The 23,768-nt window shown below is 35.9% G+C and overlaps 1 protein-coding gene across 2 annotated transcripts in view; it reads right to left on the bottom strand.

Moving 5' to 3' along the window:
• kairos overlaps positions 1–23,768 on the bottom strand; it is a 525,872-nt gene that overhangs the window by 351,741 nt on the left and 150,363 nt on the right. For both annotated transcript variants that reach the window (XM_073972378.1, XM_073972379.1), the window contains one exon: positions 3,504–3,527. The gene's annotated coding sequence lies outside the window, so the exon portion shown is untranslated. The remainder of the gene's footprint in view (positions 1–3,503; positions 3,528–23,768) is intronic.

The following is a 23,768-nucleotide window of genomic DNA, read 5'->3' as shown; positions in this document are numbered from 1 at the left end:
TGACCCTTTCTACATCAAAGCCTCAAACTTTTGGAGGCCTATAACCGCAAAAGTAGATGAGATAGGGAAAAACAGCGAGACACGTGTCTTCTCATTTTTGGTGTTCTATCACACTGCGGTGTCAGAATATGGTTAATAATTTTCGTGTTGCACAGTGATATCAAAATAGAAGGAGCTTTGAAACAAAATTTTATTTTTAAATTAATTCTTTCGTATAGAAAGAATGAATGAACTTTTGCTTACTAATGACTAAAATAACGTTTATTACACTATGCAACACTGAAAATGCAAATAACTTCTGGTACGAATTTTTTGAAAGTACATATTGATACTACAAAAACTCTGGTATGGTTTTTTCTCAGATCCAGTTCGATTTTATGGCCTCATCTAAACCGGGCTAAAACTACAGTTTTTTTTGCATTTATCGGTCATTTATCTCAGAAACGATTAGGAATATGGCCTGTTTTTGGCAATATTGTAGTCCTAAACTAGTAGAATTTATCTTTTGAACAAACCACATAAGAAAAAACTCCATCTAGGAGATCAAAATCGATAAAATATAGAAAATTTTACTTAATTGCTGAAATTCTGGTCAGTATCGGCTAAACTATTGGGAGTTGAACCAAGTAACCTTTTGCAAAAATCTTCCAAATAAAGTTCTCAACAATTCGTTAGAACATTCTGAAACTCTAAAATGCTTACTTCATGTTGTTTCAGCGGTATTTTGCATCATATCTTTTACAACACATATTTCAAACATAGTTCACACCAACAGTTTTTTTCTCGTATTTCGAATTTCACTACATTATTGACATTTTTATTAAATCGTCGTTGAAAAATGTACTGAAAACAATTGCATAGAGGCATTTTACAACAATGATATGTTCTGAAGAGTTGTGTATTCCGGGGAATATTTTTCCAAAAGAAAATATTCGGAACAATTAATGGTTTTGGATATACGGTGCGCAATGTATAAAAATTGTGGAATTTTTGTATATATTTTGAAATTTGAGGCAATAAATGTAGTTTTTCTTGTCGTTTGGGTCTGTACTTTCCAAAAATCCTCAGCTAGAATTGTTTGCACAAGATCACCTTAAAAATGTTGCACAGTGTTATATTTAAGTATTAAAAAGGTCACGCCACAAACCACTCAGATTTTTTTTTCACAATAAAATATTTCTTGTTGCACGAATGACCTTTTGCCTCTTATTAAATTTTAAAAAAGTTCTGTACAAATGAAATAAAATTATATATGATATAAAATTATATATATATGTAACGATACGATAGTAAATTTAGTGAGAAACAAAAGGTTATGTCATTTTGACTATGTCGTGTGGCTTCAATGCCTAAACTTGCAATAAAAAATCTTTTATTATGTGCATACAATTAAAACCAGTATATATCACCAATATTTTTGAAAATTTAACATAGCTGGAAGCCAAGGTTTACCCTTTTAGAACACGCGACTCGTGATTGTATATTATACAAATTAAATACTTTTGGATAAAATGAAATATTTTTGGACGTGGCAAAAAATGTTGGCCTTAAAAGATAATTTGCGTGGAAGCTGTGTCTACATTTATGTTAAAAATTTGTGAAAATGGGTTGAAGCCACCATGTCTTTTTTTGTTTTCTCTGGATTTGTGAGTAAACCACACTTCTCTCGAGTTTCCTGTCAAAGTAAAAGCAGAAGCAAACTAAATAAGGATTATCTCACTAGTGTAGTACTTTTCAAAATTTCGTCTGCTTCTACCATTAAATGATGCTGACATTTTGAAGCCAGATTTACAGTGTTTTTTGAAATTTTTTCTAATTTCATTCCGCAAACAGGTTTTTCAAAAAATCATATATAGGATTGTAGTACTTGCGATTCTGAGTTATTTGATATGAATATTGTGAATGTAGTCTGCACAGATTAATAGAAATCTGCATCCAAATGCGAAAATTTTGTGCGAACATTTTTCTAAAAATCGTATTTTTCGGGCCTAATTTTAACAATTGTCATTCGATTTCTTCGTACTTGATTGCACATTTTAGTTTTTTACGTTCCTGATCCTATAAATCATTCCCCATGAAAATCCATCTACTAAAACGCGAGTTACAAGAAATTCCAAAGTAGAAAAATCATCTAAAATTGTTTTTGAAAATATCGCGTAGTTTGTCACGTTTTCTACGGTTCGTTTCCACTGCAATAAAACAACTAGTACAGCATCTTCGTTTTAGTGAAAACAGAGATTTGAAAACTTCACTGATAAGGGAGCTACATTCATTTTATCCGAAAAAATAGTGTGTGATGCTACATCCACGGTTCTTGATTGATCGCCTTGAAATAGATATATTTCGATATAGATTTTCATGGTGAACACTGAAATCGGATGCGGACAAAAATTGTATGCACTTTGCGCAAATTAGCGATATTTTATAGTTTTTTTAGTGCTTAGATGCAGCCGATGCTACATCTTAGCCTCTAAATTAAATTTCGAAAAATGTATACAAATTAAAAGATATGGTCTTGCTGTACATGAAAATCACATGCGGGCAAAATGATTTTGATAATTACGTTATTTACACGTATTTTAAAATGCATATAAATTAAAATGGGTTATTTGACCTGTATTTCCATTTCAGAAGCTTTGAGATATATCCCCATCAACTCAATTACCTTCCCTAATAGGAAAGCTTTAATATGAATGGCAATAAAGCAAAATCCGTCTATTTTATTGGGAGATTTAAGCAAAATGAAGGAAGTATTCCTATAGATTTTTACAATATTTTCTACTACATAATGCATGTGAAAAACATATTTTTTCAAACAAAAAATTATTTTTTTGACCAAAATATGTGCTTATTTTGCTTGTAACATCGAAACTATAACACCAATCTGTATGATTGTAGTCTCATTTGATTCGCTGTGAAGTTTTGATCCACAACAAAATTTTATGTAATTTTATGACCACTAAATGGGCCTTAATTTTGAAAAAAAATTTACTTACATTCAATAATTTATCAATTTTATGTACATTCCGCGAATTCTGTGTAACATTTTCCAGGTTTTATGCAATCTACTCGCTGAAGTCACTTCGAGAGAACATTTTGTAACAATTGTGCTCATTAAAATAATTAGCGTTTTTATAATATTTTCTTTCTTAAAAAGCGAAATAAAAGCGCCATAACTTTTGTCCGCAACAACCAAAAATTGGCTCGCGACCAGATTCGTACTGGGAATTTTTTTCTTAACCTACATATCAAAAATCGTTGATGTAGCGCGAAAAAAATTTATCCTTTTTTTTCTGAAATGGAATATGAAATATTTGACAATATTCGTGATATATATATATATATATGTAACGATACGATAGTAAATTTAGTGAGAAACAAAAGGTTATGTTATTTCGACTATGTCGTGTGGCTTCAATGCCTAAACTTGCAATAAAAAATCTTTTATTATGTGCATACAATTAAAACCAGTATATATGTAAATGCAAACAACATCAACTTACCAGATTATTTAATAAAATGTTTATCTAAAAATACAAAGGAAATAAAAATATTATGTTAAAATTAATAGTAATACAGAGTATGTAATGATTTTCTTAGAATACATTGTTGCCGATATATATCTAAAATGGAGTCTACCATTAAGATAAACAGTAGTTTGGTCGTAATTCGAAAAAAATTCTAACCTTGAAGACATACATAGACATATGAATATTGAAATTGATGTAAACGTTGTAAACACCCACACACATGTCTTCAAGTTAAACCCTTCCTAATCATCCATTCAGTTTTCTCTGTAATTAGTTTCCGTTTTCTAGCACAAACATCAAATTTATTCCCTTTACAAAACAAACAAAATAAACTAATTTATATCCTCTTCACTTGTAAGGCAGACAGTCCATTCAACTAAAATTCATTTCACTAAGTTTGTCTAATTCAATCGTTCATTTATTGACATTTTTCTTTAACTTCGTCGTTAACAGTTTTCATTTGTAAAAGTTAAACAAATCTATTTAATTAAATATAACTCCCAGCCATTGTCCAAATCCTATTTTGAGACACAACTTATTCTGTTTAACACCTCTCTACTTGTGATGATTTTGTTTGCAGAGCATCGCAGCAAATGGTTGAAATTGAACGGAAATTGAACAATTTCGCTTTTTTGTGTATTCTAGATTTATTTCACATTTAGTTGAAGTCAACACCACCATCACCACCAATAACAACAACAGCAACAATTCCACCTCCACACAAATGTCAATATTCACTGGTATCCACTGATTGAGTTACAATTCCCTATTTCATTGGTGCCGGTTTTTTGTTTAGAACTTCCGCTGGACCAATGTGAAAGAGTGTTGGCGAATTTCCATACAGACAGATGGTAACTAACAAACAAATGACAGTCATTGAATCAGTTAGCGTCGTCCGTTTATTCGTTCATTTAACTACTTTCATTCATTCACAGAAAGGAACAAAGCCATTTCTAATTACTGTTTAAGAAGGGTTGGTTATTCTTGAACATTTCTAATTTGAGTTTCTGTAATTTTGAAATGTTTATGACAGAGTGACGACTATTGAAATGTATTTAATTAACATAATTATTATTTGTTAAAATTCTGTTAATGAAAATGATGTCTCGTAAAATTGATTTGTAAACCACAAAATCACACATAGTACTAGATAAGTTACAGTGATTGTGTAATTAAGTATAACAGCTATTTTGGACCACAGACCAAAATCCCTTTTGAGAATAAAGAAAATGATTTCATTGAGAATCTTTTAAAATAAAAAGCAAGTAAGAGAGGGCTATAGCCGGACGGGGCCGACCATGTGATACCCTACACCATTTCCCCCGGCGCACTAGTTTTCCACTAAATTAATTTTATATGATTGCGTTATGTTTTTGCCGTCCGGTCATACATACATAAGTTGATATACATGATAACATACCAGGGATATAGCACATCCATACACCGACATTACTGGGAACGTTAGGTGTTATATTCTTTAGTTATAATGGACACATATATCGTTTTGGCTATATATACATACATGTTTTTATACCCTCAGCATTAGGCTAACGAGGGTATACACACTTTCATACAGGCAAAATGTGCCTCATCGGAGTAATGGTTTTAGACCCCAAGTATGTTTGGACGAAATGTGTTTCAGACAATTTGGAGTTGATTAAGCCATGTCCGTCTGACTGTCTGGCTGGCCGGAGGACACGATAACTCTCGAACGGATCAACCAATTCGGTCCAAAATTTGGCTTTCGTAATATTTCGCCCAAACTTAATTTAAGTTCGAAGATGGGTTATATCGGTCCACCCCTTCCGGTAACTCCCCCACAAAAGTTTGAAAATGTTCGGAAAATTTGTGCTCTTGATAACTCTTTAAGGGAGTAACCGATTTGACCCATACTTTGTACATCGTGAAATTTCTACCGGACTTAGATGAGGTTCCAATATGGACTCAGTCGGTTCACTCCTTCGGGTACCTCCCACACAAAATTTCGGAAAAGTTTAGTTTAGGACCTGCTCTCGATTCGCTTTGACTTTTGTGTGAATTGTGTCTTAGTGTAGTTAATTCCTAATCCACATTTTTGTCGGCAAGTTCAAATGTTCAAAAGGGCCAAAAAATTCTGAAGAGACCCTCTCCCCCCCCCCCCCCCCCCCCCCCCCCGTCCAATTCTTTTTTAAGAAATCAAAATGGACTTCCTAGATTCAGAATCACCAAAATTTGGCTGTAACTACTCTATTGAATCCATGGAAAAAGTAGCTTAAATTCTCAAAATACCAAAAATCGGCCTGTGCAGTTATAATGCGGCTATATCAAATCGTATACCCATATTCAACATCTTTGGTGGAAAAGAAGTATAACCAAAGAGAACCTTCATTGTCAAAATTCAGCTTATTTGGTCTGAAAATGTGCACAAATCCTTAAAATACCGAATATTGGGAGGTACAGTTATACGGGGGCAATACCAAAACGTAGATCTACGTATTCACAATTTTTGATAGAGAATCTTTGTGACTACTGGGAACCCCAAACAACAAATTACACATAATTTGGTTCGAAAATGTAGCTAAAATACCCCAAAATACTGAAAATTCAGAGATAGCTAATTAGAGGCCTTCACCCAAATGTGGACCTATGCCCACAATTTCTTTTGGAAATGCTTAGTGACCACTAGGCATCCAAAGTATCAAATTACAACTAATTCGGAAGGAAAGTTTGGCTTAAATCCTTAAAATACCGAAAATCGGGAACTACCGTTATATGGGGTCTACTGTTCATATTTGGCCCATTATTACTCACAGGTACAAGCTGAGTTTGTGCAAAATTGTGACGTATCTCAATTCGTTTGCAAGTTATTAATTTCGCGCCGCTAGATCAGTGCTTTCGACCACCGTGCGCTGGTTTGAATCGATGTGTGAGAGGCTGCATTGTCATGATGCACAATGACTCGTCTTCACCTGTTCGTTTTTCGAATTTCTCAGAAGACTTTAGGCATCCAAATTGAAAGATACCAGATAAGATTAACTGTCATACCTTCCTCATGCCGTATAGTAGCCACATGGTTTGTTTTTGCTTCCATGATCAATTTCGTTGTATTTGGATCATTTCTGAAGACCCACACTGTCGAGTGTTGTTTTGTTTCGGGCTCCTAAGCATAGATCCAAAATTCGTCGTCTATGACTATCTTACAAACGTCGTTAGACGCACCGCGATCGTTTTTATTCACAACACATGATCCTATGTCAAACTGTCCTGAATACGTTTAGGCCAACAACTGTCAAACTTTCCAAAAAAAATCAAATGGCGTCTGGCAATCCGCAGTGTTGCCTAGTCCAGAAAGTTTTCGAACAGCCCACATACACATGAACAAAGTTTTTATATCCTACACCACTATGTGAGGAGGGTATTATAAGTTGGTAGACCCATACTTATATATACAAAAAAGAATGTCTTGACGAGCTGAGTCGATCTGGCTATGTGTGTCCGTCCGTCCATCTAAACTTTGTAATCACGCTACAGGTCGCAATTTTGATCGAATCGTCCCCAAATTTTCGGTGTTAATGGGGGTCCCGGAGGGGAAGAAGCCTATTGATTTTGGTGATGGTCGGATAATATTTAGGGGTCGGAATGGACAAAAAACTTATTTGTAGAAAAAGTCATGTTTTTTTAAGCTAATATCTCAGCTTCTATAAGGGATATACCAGAAGCAAAACCTGACAATGAAAGTAGAAAATTTCACCTTTCGAACAATGGTTGTCGTAGGTGGTCAAACAACGAATATGCAAAGTAGGTTGGCGAAGGTGGCCAAATAACGGACATATAGCAATGCACAGTGGATGCGCCCAAAGGCAAAATTTAAAAATGCAAATCGCTTCAAAACTTTCCGAATTTTTCGAAACTCAACTTATTCCTTCCATTTTTAGTGGTTCATAGGAGAAAAGGCCGCACAAGTATGACTAATTTTGAAAAAAAAAAAATGGTATTAAGCGAATATTTGAAGCAATTTTATGAAACAAAGGACTATTTTTAATGCCTTAACTTAAGTTGAATCATTTAGTAAATTGCCTTAGCTTCATTTGTTCGAGTTATGAAAATTCCTCTAAATTGTAAGGGTTGCCATATATTTTGGTTATAATGTCGTTCAAAATCAAAATATTTAATATAGATGTATGAATTTCCTTAAAGTTTATGTTACTTTACAAAAATTCGCACAAATGGCCACTAGTACCAAATTGAAGCCTAGCGCCTGCATATTTCAAAACTGAATAGATTTTTTGCGGAAATTTGCTGTTTTGGCAGTTATGACCACAAGTTTAACACCCTTTTTTAGTTGCTGAATTTATATTTTTTGGAATATTTTTATGTAATTTTATTATCCTTTCTTAAATTTGGTTTCAATGGTCATGGTAGAGACAAGAGACAAAGATTTGCGCGTATTCACCTTAACAAATAATGTTTTTTGGGACACCCTAATGTTGGGCCACGCCAAAACGTGGAGATTTTCCCTGCACAGAGAACTAAAAATACATTATTACAGGTAATTCTGCAGAATAAGGTGATTAAAGCTTATAAAGTACCGAAAAATGATGGTAACCCTATATGGAGGCTGTGGTCAAAATGGACCGATATGACATTTCTTTATAAGATGGCGTTCTGAAGTCTGAGATCATTATAAGAACATAGTCGTTTAGAATATTTGGTTGACATCCGCCAAAAAAAAAAAAATCCTCGTACCGGATTACAGCAAATTTGGTTGAACAATGTCTTGGTAACAGTAAAATACTTAAATTAAAGATTATTCGTTTCATAGGAACCACGCGAAATTGTGGACAGAGAACCCCAATATTTTACGTAGAGTGTTTTTAGGCCACTATGACCCATTGATAACAATTTCAGTTCGATATATCATTCAGAAGTATTTTTGTCACACCTTCCCATGGAAGTGCCACCACTGTGCAATGGTCGGCAAAATATATCATATTTTTCCATTTTTTAAGTCCCCTACACGTCGCAATTTTGATAGGACCGTCACGAAGTTGTGTTGGGCTCCCAGCGAGGAGGAAGCATATTGAGTTTAGTGATGGTCGGATAATATTCAATAGCCGGAATGGGCAAAAACTTATGTGGATAAAAATTCAAAGTTTTATTATTTTTTGTCCACATACGTTCTTTCTTCGCTTTTAGTAGTCGTATTACAAAAGGAAATCCCGTCAATGGAAGAAGAAAATACCACGTTTATTACGATTCAAAATAGGTTGACACTTTCCCATTTTTTATTTGAATTGTACTGACGAGTATCTCAGCTTTGGTTGGATGCGTTGCAACAATGTAGACATTATAAGCTTTAATGTTCAGAATTGTGTTAAAAAAATTGATGAAATGCTTTTAATGTTGCAAAATACACTTAGATATTCCAATTTTCAATTTGTGGACTTTTATTTCCATGCCAGATATTTCTGCTTCTGTTGGACATATTTCAAGGAGGGAGCTTGAGAATGAAACTAAACCATCTGAGCTCTTAATTAATACAAAATGTGGCATTTATGGTAAAATATGAGTTATTTCGAAAGGCGCTAAGCTATCAAAATTTTAATATTTTGAAGTTTTTACCTTAATGACAAATACCTCAGCTTATATTTATAGCCCGTTCATGTATGTCGCACGAAAACCCGTACGAAAGGAAAGCAGTCACTCACTTCCGTCTAAAAAGGCGTTCATGTATTTAGCAAACTATCGTCCGACTGTCGTTACGTATCCTATGCGAAATGCCACTAATTTGAATGTACATTTGTACAACCATGTTCCATAAATGAGAGCCAAATGAGAAATAAAAACAAAATACACATATACTTAGTCCCAATTTACATTAGGCGAGTTTACTTGCGGCAATTGTCAGTTTGATGGAGAGAGAGGTGAGGCATATGGTAACCCTTTGCCTCTCAGCCCCCTCTCTCACCTACAAACTGACAATTGCCGCATGTAAACTCGCCTAATGTAAATTGGGTCATACAAACATTGGAATGTGTTTGATTTGTTTTGTTTGAGAAAATAAAATGTGTCAGTTTTTTGAATTTTTTATTTACAAAATTTCTTCAAAATAATGAATGAAACCACCCTTAAATCGTGTCTATAAAATTTTTATTTTGTTTCAAGAATATGTTGCATAAATTTGTTTTAATATTTTCGGTGTTATTCGCGAGTTTACATTTTACTCGACAGCTATAAAGCAAGTGAGTGATTTTGACATTCTCTTTCTATAAAAAACAGTCCTTTCGAAATACATAAACCCAAATTTACTTGGAAAAGTGTACGTTTACGTGTTATTTCGTATGGCTTGTCTTTTTTTATCCGACTGCACGATTAAAATGCTAGAATATGAGCTCATTTTCTGATCATAAATGACTCCTTTGTCGGGAGGAAAACGTAACCTCAGGCGACACTTCCAAACAAATCACAATTGAGTCTTCCTCTGCATTAGTTTCGAGTCATTTTTGCCCATTTTCTGATGGTATATAAAGTCTTTTTAGAGTCGTATTTCAATCATTTATTGGTGATTTGTTGATTAATTTGGGACTCTTTTTCGAGTCATGTTTATAATCGGTTATGAGTCTTTAGGGAGTCATTTATGAGTCTTTTTATTAGACGAAATAAATTAAAAGAATTTTCTTTTTATTCTTCTTTGTTTCTTTCCTTTGCTTTTTGTCTTTTCTGCTTTGTTATGTCTTTTAATTATCCTTTATGTTGCTCGGTGGTTAGTATACTGCTTCTTCATTTCACTTGGCAAAACCTGAACATGTGTTGTGTTTGTCTATACACTTAATATTATACGTTACATATATATCAAAGTTTTATAGAAAGCGTATATGAGAATTATTTACAACCAAACAAAAATAAAACAAAACAATCAGTTTTTAATCACCTATCTGTTCAAAATATGATCAGAAGATACATAATTTTAATCACTTTTCAAACACCTGCATGACAATGCATCAAAATGTGACAATAAATAACGAAAAAATAGTCACATTTTAAACGCCTCAATGATTTATTTGTGATTGCTACACATTTGTTGTTGTATTTTAAATTGAGCCCTTTTTAATCATTACAGGGAGTCACTTTCGAGTCCCTTTCTGATCATACAAGCGACTTAATTAATTTTCCAAATGCTAGCTGGGTATTTTAAAATGAAAATATAAAATAAAAATATATATATATATATATATATATATTTTTATATAGATACATATGAACATCAGAAATATTGCAGAAAATTACATTAAAAAACAAAGCTTTTTTTAAGACTTAATTATGCCAATAATTAGTAGCATAAGAAAATGAAGAAAAAGTCATATATAGGAAAAATGCTTAATTTCAAAGCAAAATGTTATAATGACATTAGCATGAATTTTGTTGCCTTTGTTTTGTTTTATGGAAAGGATGAAATACACAGAAAAACTTATAAATTTGATGTTATTAATAGTCATACATACATAAGTATGCACACATGTATACACATACACATATATGTGTATATATGATACATGAGAAGAATTCCAAATAATTTTGCATGTGAAAATATGAAACAGAAAGGAGATATTCATTTAATGACATTTACATTGTTGCTGTTATTGAAGCCGTATTTGTAAAATAAAGTTCTTTACTCTGTTTTTTTTTCCAGAACCACTATACTACAATGTATCCTTTTTGTAGTTTATATTTTTATACAAATTCTACATGTACAACAGTCATTGTGTGGGATGGATGTGCTGCTGTAAATGGCACATAATAATTATGTGCCAGTTTTCTTTTTGAACTTCCTTCCTGGTAAAGTAGCTATTCCGATGTTATGATAATGCTTTAATGTACCGACAAAGTAAGTGGCGTTTTATTTAAAGGATAATTTCCATTAAGATGTCATTTGTCAAATGTACCCTAAGGTTTTGATATTGTATTCTTTATAAATCTTGAATAAACAGCATAACGGGTGGTGTTGCAATATACTCATAATTCTTCTTAATTCAACAGCTTTTTAATGTACATATATAAGGTGCGATTTTAAATTAGATTCATGTTGTGAAAATAACCAAAATAAAGGAACATCAAGGGTGACGTAGTGGATGGAAGATACCAAGGAACGGTCCTGACCGGCTTTAACATGGCAACGCCCAGGATTTATCTTGGTCCCTCTTTCATCTCAAGTGGACACTGGACCGTGGTGTCGCCTGGGGAACGGCCTTTAACGCCCGTTAAAGGTAGTGAGCTAACATGTGCCGCGCGTTCACCCATAAGAAAGTTAAAAACCTGGGTTTGGGTGTAGGGTTAGCAACCCTCCCCTAGAAACACAGTCTACTATGAAAATACGAAAGAAAAGAAAAACAAACCCCTCTAAAGTTGACGAACCCCGCAAACGTTTCTGCGCCGGGAATGTTCGCACTCTTTATAGAGAAGGTGCAGTTTACTCATTGGCAGATGTACTTGAAAAGTACAAGGCCGACATTACTGCCATACATGAAATACGATGGAACGGGAAAGGCGTCACAACAACACCTAAAAGTGACGCACTGTATTATAGCTGCCATGACACAAAGCATGAGTTTGGTTGCTGACTTGCAGTTGGTCGGAGGTTAAAACATCTGGTCTCCAGCTTCACGCCAGTGAATGAAAGACTCGCTGCAATTCGACTAAAACCGAAATCCTTCAAATCCACTGAAGACAAGGACGAACATACCAAAGATATATTTTATGAGCGGTTAGTAGAAACTTATGAGCGTTGTCCTGCCCATGACATTAAAATTATACTAGGCGATTTTAGTGCCAAAATTGGAAAGGAGAATATCTTTGGCCCAAATGTCGGGAAATTCAGTCTCCACAGTGAAACATCTGACAATGGTATGAGGCTGATAGACTTTGCAGCTGCAAGAAACATGGTAGTTAGCAGTACCAGATTTAAGCATCTCGATATTTATAAGGGCACATGGGTGTAGCCATATCAAAGAACAAGAAATCAAATTGATCACGTTGTGATAGATGGAAGACATGCATCAAGCGTGTTGGATGTACGATCGTTCCGAGGTGCAAACATAGACTCGGACCACTACCTTGTTGCAGCAAAGGTACGTACCAGATTAAACGTAGCAAAGTGCGAACAGACACAACACGGTCGGTAAGCTGCAATCACAACAGATAGCCACAGCATATTCCACTCAACTGGCCCAAGGAATCCATGGTATGGCCAGGAGTGTCGTGCTGCTACCGAAGAGAAAAATGCGGCATATAAGGCTACTTTGCAATCAGTAGCAACGCGAAGCGCACTAGAGAGGTATCGGGAGAAAAGGAGAGAGGAGAAACGTCTTTTCCACAGGAAAAAGAGAGAGACGGAAAAGCGGGAGTGTGAACAAATCGAGATGTACAGAACGAAGTCCGAAAACTCTACCAGAGAGTAAAACATCAAACTGGCACATCCTCCTGTAGAGACCAGCAAGGTAATCTGGTAACTGATACAGATAGTGTGCTAAGGATATGGAAAGAGCCTTTTTTCCAAACTGTTGGTATCCAATAGTAGCGAAGTCGACGAAGATATCACAGATCCAATCCCAGAAGATGGTATTGAATGTATACCACCCGCCCAAAATGAGGTAAAGACAACAATAAACCGGCTGAAGAATAATAAGGCAGCAGGAGCCGATGGCCTACCAGCCGAGCTGTTTAAAACCGGAGGCAACACGCTGATAAGGTGTATGCATCAGCTAGTTAGCTCCATCTGGTAGGAATAACGCGTAGCCGACGATTGGAACCTGAGCATCCTAAAGCCCATGGTCAACGAAATAATTGGACCATACCAACGCGACTTTAGACCTGGTAAGTCCACCATTGACCAGATATTTACCCTGCGGCAAATCCTGGAGAAGACCCAAGAGATTCAGATCGACACCTACAACCTTTTTGTCGACTGTAAAGCAGCCCTCAACAGCCCGCTACGTTCAAAGGTATTCCAAGCCATGTGTGCATTTGGTATCCCCGCTATGTTCATTCGGCTTTGTAAAATGACTCTAACTGACACAAGATCATCAGTTAAAATAGGAAAGAACCTCTCCGAAGAGTTTTGTACCAAAAGAGGTTTCAGGCAAGGAGACAGCCTTTTGTCTGATCTCTTCAACATCCTGCTAGAAAAGGTTATACGATCGATCAGTAAAAGAAGTAATCGATACCTTTATGAAAGTCGAAGTAGAATCTGCTGAAGTGGGCCTGGCGGTAAACGTCGAGAAGACCAAGATGATGGTGTCGACGCGCAATGCCTCCATTGAGATCGGACCAACTGTGGAAGTTGGTTTCTATAATTTTGAGGTGAAATAAAAAGAAGAATTGTATTGGCCAACAGATGCTACTTTGGTTTAAGTAAGCAGTTTAAAAACAAAGCCGCATCTCGTCAAACAAAAACAACGCTCTACAAAACACTGATACTACCCGTGCTGATGCTGATGTTCTTGCGCAAGCAGATAAGGCAGTGCTTGGCGTGTTTGAGAGAAAAATTCTTCGAAAGATCTACGGAGCAATCTGCGTTAAGGGTGCATATGGACGTCGCATGAACCACGGGCAGTATCTGCTATACAACGACATCAATATAGTTAAACGTATCGAGATGCAGCGATTGCGTTGGCTAGGCCATATAATAAGAATGAGCGATGATGAACCCGATAAAAAAGTGTATAAATACAAGCCACATATTTTGAAGGGCATTAATTTATGTTTTGAGTTACGCAAAAATACGTACCTGCAGTTTTATAAACCCAATTTGTTTAACATTATAATTTGAAACACTTTTTTTACGACATTAAAATTGTTTCCGCTTCAATATTTTCAAAGCAAAACGTGAGTAACAATGCATCCTTTAAAGTCTTCCGAAAAAACATCCGCTGTGATTTATATAATCTCATGTAAGAATGTAGACCGTGTTTTATGCAACATAAATACCGTTCATCGCTTCCCAGATTTTGACTGGCTAAGAACAAACAAAGCCAACGATGCAATCCTAAATCAATATCGCTATGCACACACGAAGTGCCACAAACGCAATCATATTTCGAGAATGTGACACAGACATTTCATTGAAATGGTTGAATTTCTACTTTAAACGCGTATAGATCTTCAACATCTTAGTGACAGCAAAATAATGGATTTACAATGTACGAACAACTGCATTTCTATCAATGCTTTAGAAATCCTTCGCATATGTGAATTTGGTATTTATGAATGACGATAAGAGAACAGTAGATGCTACTACCGTTTTTATTTACGAGGGCTGAGGGATAACCATCTGGCCTAACAATGAAAACGTGAATATTTACCATCAAAAATAGTTTTATTGTTTTCTTAAGTAGTCTCCAGCATGAATTGTTTACTTTTTCATGCACTCAAACCAATTATTGGAGCACTTTTTCCACTCCGATTGGGACACCTCCAAATCATGGTTTTTGAACGTTTTTACAGCATCTTCTGGCGACGAAATGAAGTCATTGGATCCCCAGTCAGGGCTGTATGGCGGATGACACGTCGATTCCACGTTTTGTCCGGTCGAACAGGCGCTGTTTTGAATCGATATGTGAGAACTCGCATTGTCATGATGTAGAATGATTACTTTTCTTTTGTTCGTTTTTCAAATTTCTTAGGAGATTTCAGTAAAGCTAATTGTAGTGTACCACTCAGAATTACCCGCTGTACATTGTTCAAGCCGTATAGTTGCCATACGGTCAGTTTTCCCCAAGAAACAGGCGACCATTTGCTTCAACGTGTTTCTTACATGAACAACTTTTGTTGAATTTGGCTCGCTTTCGAAGACTTAAACGGCCGATTCTTGTTTTGTTTAGGGCCCCTTAACATAGATCTAAGATTCGTCGCTTGTGGCGATCTTATAAACGTCATTTGAAAATACAAAATAAGATACAGGGCTATAGGTTGTAAAAAGTTACCTGTCTATGCTTTATACATTCCTCTTACTAGACGATAATAATTAGCGTTTCACTTTTCAGTGAGTCGGCATCTGCTGTTGGTTTTTCTTTTGTCTCTTACTTGCTGAGCTAATTCAGACTGGGTGGTATACATTCATTCCTGGATTGAGGTATATTCGCCATCGCTACAGCTGGCCGTTTGATAGTGTAGCAGCCTAATGTCATTATCGATTTTTTCATAGTAAGAAATTGGGCCAAAGAATGTTAGGGTTGTTCCCTCAGCAATCTTGTATTCGTGAATTTTTTAACCAATGGAAGCGACAGAATACATGTTCCGATCTCTTTATGTCCATGCCGGGATAGAGAATAACCCTGGATCATGGATCTGTTCCGTTTGCCAGATCTGCTTCCACCAGCATGTCTCCATCTTCGTCGTGGGAATCATTATCGTCGTCGAAGTACGAGACTGCGGGGGTGCAGTCTCTCCAACAACAATAATAAACGCACAAATCTTACACCACATATTGTTTAATCCCACCGCGGCGGGTTCTTCGATACCGGATTGACCCGGAACCACACAACATCCATGTTGCGGCTAGCGGCAGCCACCTCAGTGTACACATGTTTGTATTTGTATCATTTTTCCGTGTTGGGAGCAGCACAACAATGTTCTCCAGTCGCTGGGCGGCAGCACAAAGAAACCTTGTTGACCCCTTATACAACAATAAGGACGGTCTGTGGTAAGCTATACGGCGCCAGTGTGGAAAGCAAATGTTAGCGCTAAGCTGTGAACCCAAACTTTTTGGGGCTTCCATCTACTAACCGAATACTATAACCCACCTTGGAATTAACCACATCCCCGACCATGACCCGAAAATTGTTGCACAGTTTTATCAATGAACAAGTAAGAAAAGCGGCCGGGTCGAACTTTTTATACCCTCCACCACGAACTGTATTGAAGTGAATTCCAAAAATTCCGAAAATTGGGAGATATCGTCCTATTGGGGCTATATGAGGGCGTTGACCTATACCGACAAATTTCAGGTGGAAAGTTGTATACCCTTAACGAAGACTAACTACCAAATTTCAGTCATTTCGGTGGGATATTGAGGTCACAACCTTCAAAATACCGAAAATCAGGATGTACCGATCTATGGGGGCTATATGAAGACGCGGACCTATACCGATAAATTTCAGGTGGAAAGTTATATACCCTTAATGAACACTTACTACCACATTTTAGTCACTTCGGTGGGATATTGAGGTCACAAGCTTCAAAATACCGAAAATCAGGAGGTACCGTTCTATGGGGGCTATACTAAGGCCTGGATCTGTACCGACAAGTTTCTGGGAGAAAGTTTTATACCCCCTACGAAGACTAAATACCAAATATCAGCCATTTCTGGGGAATATTGAGGCCACAACCTTCAAAACACCGAAAATCGGGAGGTAAGTTCTATGGGGGCTATGTAAAGGCGTGGACCTATACCAACAAATTTCATATGGAACGTTAAATACCCCAAATGAAGACCAAATACCATTTGGATTAATTTGGTCACAACCTTCAAAATACCGAAAATCTGGAGGAACCGTTCTATGCGGCGATATGAGGGCGTGAACCTATACCTACAAATTTCTGGGGGAAAGTATTGTACCCCAAACGAAGACTAAATATCAAATTTCAGCCATTTCGGTGTGATAATGAGGCTAAAAAAAATGGGTGCCAACGTGGTGCAATGGTTACACACCCGCCTTGCACGCTGAAGGTCGTGGGTTCGATTCCCCGGTCAGGCAACATCAAACATCTTTCAACGTTGGCAAAATACCCCTCAGTAATGTTGGCGACATTTTTTGAGTATTTCAGCCATGTAAAACTTCTCTACAAGTGGTGTCTTAGGACACGCCGTTCGGACTCGGCGATAAACTGTAGGTCCCATATCGTTGAGCTAGTATGAATCGGGGTGCACTCATTGATATGAGAGAAGTCTCCCTTGTCCCGTATGGGATGTTTGTGGAACAATTATTATTAATCAGGCTAAAACCTTTAAAATACCGAAAATCGGGAGGTATCGTCCTATGGGGACTATATCAAAACCTATGTAAACAGGCTCCAAATAAATTTTGTGCGTTTTTATTGCAATCAGGGAACACCGTGGGTTATTGGGATAGAACATGTAATCCGACACCTGTGGCTCAACGTGTCTAATTTATTTTGGAATCTATATTTTTTAAAAATAACACCCCTTTTCAAACTAGTGGTAATCAATGAAGAGCTTGTATTCATTGCTTTATAAAACTTTTAATTTATTCGGGCATTAAAATTTTTCAGAATTTCTGTTCTAGAATATTGTAAGATAATACACGCCTTTCAATGGAATAACTTGGCGGGAAGCTAAATCTAAAATTTAGCTTTTCCCTTGGGTATATTTTTATACCCTCAGCATTTATGCTAACAACACTTTCTACGGGCAAAATGTGCCTCATCGAAATAATGGTTTTAGACCCCAAGTATGTTTGGACGAAATGTGATTTAGCCATGTCCATCCGTCTGTCTATCTGGCGGGCTGGAGCGCACGATAACTCTCGAACGGATAAACCGATTCGCTTAAAATTTTGGCTTTCGTAATATTTTGCCCAAACTTAGTTTAAGTTCGAAGATGGGCTATATCGGTCCTCTCCTTCCGGTACCTCCCCCACAAAAGTTCGAAAATGTTCGGAAAATTTGTGCGAACGATAACTCTTGAAAGGAGTAACCGATTTGGTCCAAACATTGCCCATCGTGAAATGTATACCAGACTTAGATAAGATTTCAATATGGACTCAATCGCTCCACTCCATCGGGTACCTCCCACACAAAATTTCGGAAAAGTTCAGTTTAGGACCATCTTTCGAATCGCTTTGATTTTTGTTTTAGCAACTTGTATTTACTATACGACGGTTCAAGTTGAAGCGCAAGATAACTTTCGAACGGATCTGCCGAATCGGTCCAAAATTTGGCCTTAGTAATATTTTGTCCAAACATAGTTTAAATTTGAAGATAAGCCATATCGGTCTACTGCTTGAGGTACCTCCCCCACAAAAGTTCAAAGATGTTCGGAAAATTTGTGCGCACGATAATTCTTGAAGGAAGTAATTGATTTGGTCCATACTTTACACATCGTGAAATTCCTACCATACTAGGATGAGGTTCCAATATGGATTCAATCGGTCCACTCCTTCGCGTACCTCCCACAGAAAATTTCGGAAAAGTTCAGTTTAGGACCTGCTCTCGAATCGCTTTGATTTTTGTTGTAGCAACTTGTGTTCACTGACCCCCAGACGACGGTACAAGTTTCATCAGGGGCAAGTCCATACTTCCTGAGAAAGGTACAAAAAAAACCTATGACACCGTGTGTAGTGGTTGGAGCGCAAGATAACTCCAAACGGATCTGTCGGTTCGGTCCAAAATATGGCCTTCTCAATATTTTGTTCGTTAAGTTCGAAGATAATCCATATCGGTCCACTCTTTCAGGTACCTCCCCCACAAAAGTTCAAAGATGTTCGGAAAAATTGTGCGCACGATAACTCTTGATGGGAGTGACCGATTTGGTCCATACTTTACACATCCTAATATATCTAGCAGATATAGATCAGATTCGAATATGGACTATATTTGTTCACTCCTTCAAAATTTTGGATAAATTAACTTTAAGACCTGCTTTCGAATCACTTTGATGTTTGTTGAAGCATCTTGCATTCGCTGCTTCAATTACGACAGTAAAATTTTTTTCAGGGGCAAGTCCATACTTCTTGAGAAAACAGCCCGAAAGGTTTAAAAAACCCCTATGGCACCTTATTTTGTGGCTGGAGAGCTCGAACCGAATACTGCGTCCGCCAACACTTTGTATATTTTAATATTCCTTCGAATATTAGATGAAATTCGAAAGTGGTGCTTATAGGTCCACTCCTTCCGGTACCGAAGGTTTTCCTAGTGGCCCTGTTTACAGCGATATTACGTTTTTCGTAGGCTAGTGTGATAAAAAATCCCTATCTATCGATATCCACGCAAATTTTTTAGCTTTAATCCTATCCATACTTTAAGTTTTTTTGGGGAAAAAAGTATTTCAATCCACACAGGCTGAGGGTATATCAAGCTTTTTGTAGAAAATTAACTTATGTTGAAACTGAGGTATGGGGTATTGTAACTCGCGATCAGTTTTACTATACCATAACTTTTGACCGCATTTCGGCAAAATAAACTGTTTTAGCCCGATTCACCGAGGGGTTTCTTAAAATAATAATTTGAGCGGAAGCTGTGGTCGTACTAATGAAAAAAAAATCGGAAAAAATCGTTGAAATAAACGAGTTTCATTATGTTATTTTCCAATTAGTGGTTTTACAACACAACGTAGAGCTTAATGCTCAAAGGAGAAGTTAAAGAGCACACTTCAGAGTTGAAGTTTCTAATGTATGATTTTTTAATATATCCACTGTATCTACCTCTTACGGATGCTGACATTTTGAAACCTGAAAAATGGGGTTTTTTGAATTTTTGTTCTAATCGGGACGCGCAGCTGGATTTCCCTAAAAGCTTTTTATTGGATTGCAGTACTCGCGATTTCGCATTTTTTTATGTATAACATGAGGGTGTAGCCCTCACAGGATCACAGTAATCTGCGCCTAAACACGAAATTTTTGTGCGTAAATTTTTCTCAAAAACCTATTTTTTTGGTTTAAAATTTACAAACGTCATTCGATTTCCGTGGAAACCCGCGTAAATTTAGTTTTTTTACGTTCTGAATCTAACAAGCCACGACGCGTAAAAATCCACCCACTAGATCGGCGGATATGATACCCCTCAAATTTCGAAAATTTGCAAAAAATTATTTTGAAAATATCGCATATTAAAACGAGTTTTGGATGTGTCAGTTCGACTTAAATAAATACATCGATACGCGTGTTTAAAACGCGAAAACAAATATTTAAAAACTCTCGTAAATCCAGAGATATAATCGATTTTTTCTAAAAATTGAGTGCGATGCTACATCCACGGTTCTTGATTGATCGCATTAAAACGGTATAGAATGATGTATTTTTTAATGGTGATTATTGAAATCGGATGCGCATAAAATGTAAATGAACTTCGCGGAAATTATGACCATTTTACAGTATTTTGCACTCTAATATGCAGCAGATGCTACATCGTGGCCGCCAAATAGAATTTGACAAACTGTACATCAAATAAAAGGGATTGATTCGCTGTATTGGAAAATCGGATGCGCATCATGTCATTTTCATAATTACGCGGTTTATATGCGTCTCAAATGTTGTAACATTCAATATAACATTATTTTAACGTTATGCCACAATTGGAATTGCTTGTGATTTAATATAAGGTTCTAATAATATTATCCAATAGGAAAACTATAAGCGAAAAATTTGTTACAACGGAATATCATCATTATTGCGTGAAATTTTGACGAAAATGCCGAAGAACTCAAACATTTTTTCTCCAACTTTTCCCATAAAACCATAAAAAAATAAAATTAGAATAATATGATTTTAATTTTTTCGTAATATTTTCTTCGTGTTTTTGCAAATAACATGATTACTATAGCTCCAACCTTCATAACTTAGGTTTCATTTTATTCATCGAAATGTCTGGATGCTGTTATAATTTTTTTTATATATTTTTCGTAACTATGAGCGCTATTGTTTCAAAAATATGTTTGTAAATACATGAAATTATTTAACAAATTTGATTTTTCGCGAATCCATTGAGACTTCGCGATTATTTTTTGCATCATCGCAAAGGTTACGAATTCAGTTAACGATAATAGGATATAACAGCTAACTATATTAAGCCGCGATTTTTTAGAATTTTTTCTAATTACCATAATTAAAACGGTCATATCTTATGCGCGCAACAATCAAAGTTAGCAACGAAAACAGATTTGGAATGCTGATTTTTTTCTTAATCTATGTTCCAAAAATCATTGATGTAGCATCAAAAAATATTTCTGATTTTTTTGAAATGGAAAAGACAATTTTAAACATTTTTCCTGATATCTCTGTCGGCAGAGCCGACTCATACTTTTTTACTTGTTTATTTTCCAATCACCTCACACCCAAGTTACTGTTTTCCAAACTTTAGTACTATTATTTCGAAACACCACCTTCAAAGTGGCTAAATGACAATGGGTTGGTGGGTGAGAGACACACACACACAATATACCTGCATTTCCCAAGTGTAACCTGTATTTATTTTTAAATCCATTGAAAATTGGAGAATAAAAAAGAACATTAATCTTTGTTCGGTACATTGGCTTCTTTCCTGCTGGTGCCGCTGTTGCTGGTAGTGTATAACGAATTAAAATAAATTTAATCAACTTAATTAAATTTCAACAATTATCTTCACTTCGCTTTTCAGTTCCAACGTTTTTTTATTCTTCTGTTGAATACACCCCCACGGACGCAAATCAAAAACACGCTGCAAAAGAAGAAAAACAAATCTGGAAAATCCATTTACAAATGAAGGCAATGTACACATGTTGACTATGGTTGGAGGTTTGTATTAACACCCACCAGCAAAGATGGCAATCTTTGGTATTTTCAATTGTGAATTTATGTGTTTGTGTGCGAATGTGGCTAATGTGATGAGGTGTGATTGGCTAATGTGTAGGCAAAGGGAAAAATCAATCAATCGTAAATATAAATAACTTTTTTTGTTGATTCCTGGTCTGACATTGTAAGAGGTGATGCCTCTTCATGCCTATATGGAGATTAAAAGTAGGAAAAGGTTCATATGGTAATTTACAAAATGCGGGGCAATTCATTGAATGTAATGCATGAACTACTACACTTCAATGTGAATAAACATGTGCTGGGAAATGTATTTCAAAATATGTGATATCGAGACATTGTCTTTTGTGAATAGAAAGTTTGTTTTCAAATTGAAATTCTGCACATTAGTATTCAATATTAAAAACAAAAAGTAAAAGTTAAGCAAAATTTTGAAAACAATACATTCTAAAAAGTAAAATATTGTTTACATTATAACAAAACAACCAACCCTTTTCGAATTAAATATGATGGTTAAAAGGAGTTTCTTTCTATGAATGATGTGGATAATTTCACATCCTTATTTTGATGGCGAATATGTGGTGATGATGATTACAACGCGCAAAATTTTATTTAGCAAAGAATGGCATACCCATAATTCTCGTTTATTCTGAGTCCATGTGATAGAAGTGGGGATATTTCATGTAAACATTCTTGTGAAAACATAACGTGCCAAAACTGGAAAACCAGCATACCATGACGCAGGAAGAACGTCAGACAATGGCACACTTGTTGAAAATACACAACTAACGAGGGTGTAATTGAAATGAGAGGAACTAATACTCCTACTTGTGAGTATGTCGGATTTATAAGAATATCTTAAGCCACGTATAAGTCTCACCAGCTTTGCTATATCACCCTCGTTGTCAGCAAAACAAATATGCTACATTTAGACACAGCATCTCAACTTGAATGATTCGCATTCTTATTTTTTTATTTTGACAGACTGTTCCGTTACGAATCACAAAATATTTTCTTGGTTGTTGTTCATATCTTCTTGCTACTACCTCTTTACTCTTCAGCATCACTTCAATCCTAATTGGCAGGAGAAAGAAAAACGGATACGGATGTTGTCATTACTACAATATGTTTGTGGGTGTCTGTCTGTGTACAAAACAAAAACAAAAGTATGATTTGGCATTTATGTTTGCATGAAATTCTGCACATTTTCCATAACATCCGTTGTTCTCTCTTTCTTAGGTAGTTTTTTGCCCATACTCTTATTCGCAAATATACGGACAATGTAGCAGATATATCACCCATACGTGTGCACATAGCAGCATTTCATATTTGAATGCAGTTTTCCCATTCTTTATCCGTTTTATTGTATTCCAACAAGGAGATTTTTTTACAAACCACACAATATCATAAAATGATTATTAAATTTCACTTCATTTATTTTGAGGTTAGGGTTTTTGGCATTCTATTTTACCAGCAATTTACTTTTGCCACACATATTTAACTATTACAAAATTAGTTGTGGCTCTGGTGGGTAAACGTATTACATGCTTTGTGGTTTGCAGTGTCGGTTGCAATTTCCTTAGAAGTTTTCAGTTCATTCTTCTAAACTTGAATAGCATGCATATTATGAGCAGTGTGTTTCTCTTTAAACACCAGAGATTACACCTGAGGCAATGGGTTGCATGTAGGATGTATGAGAAAAAATCAATAATAGTGTTATGCAGGGTTTCGGAGTCGAGGT

Source organism: Musca autumnalis, unplaced genomic scaffold (genome assembly GCF_047663935.1).
Source record: "Musca autumnalis isolate F117 unplaced genomic scaffold, ASM4766393v1 scaffold_3, whole genome shotgun sequence".
NCBI classification, from domain to species: Eukaryota; Metazoa; Arthropoda; class Insecta; order Diptera; family Muscidae; genus Musca; species Musca autumnalis.
Note: the sequence above shows the minus strand (reverse complement) of the source record. Positions and strands in the feature narration are given on the sequence as shown.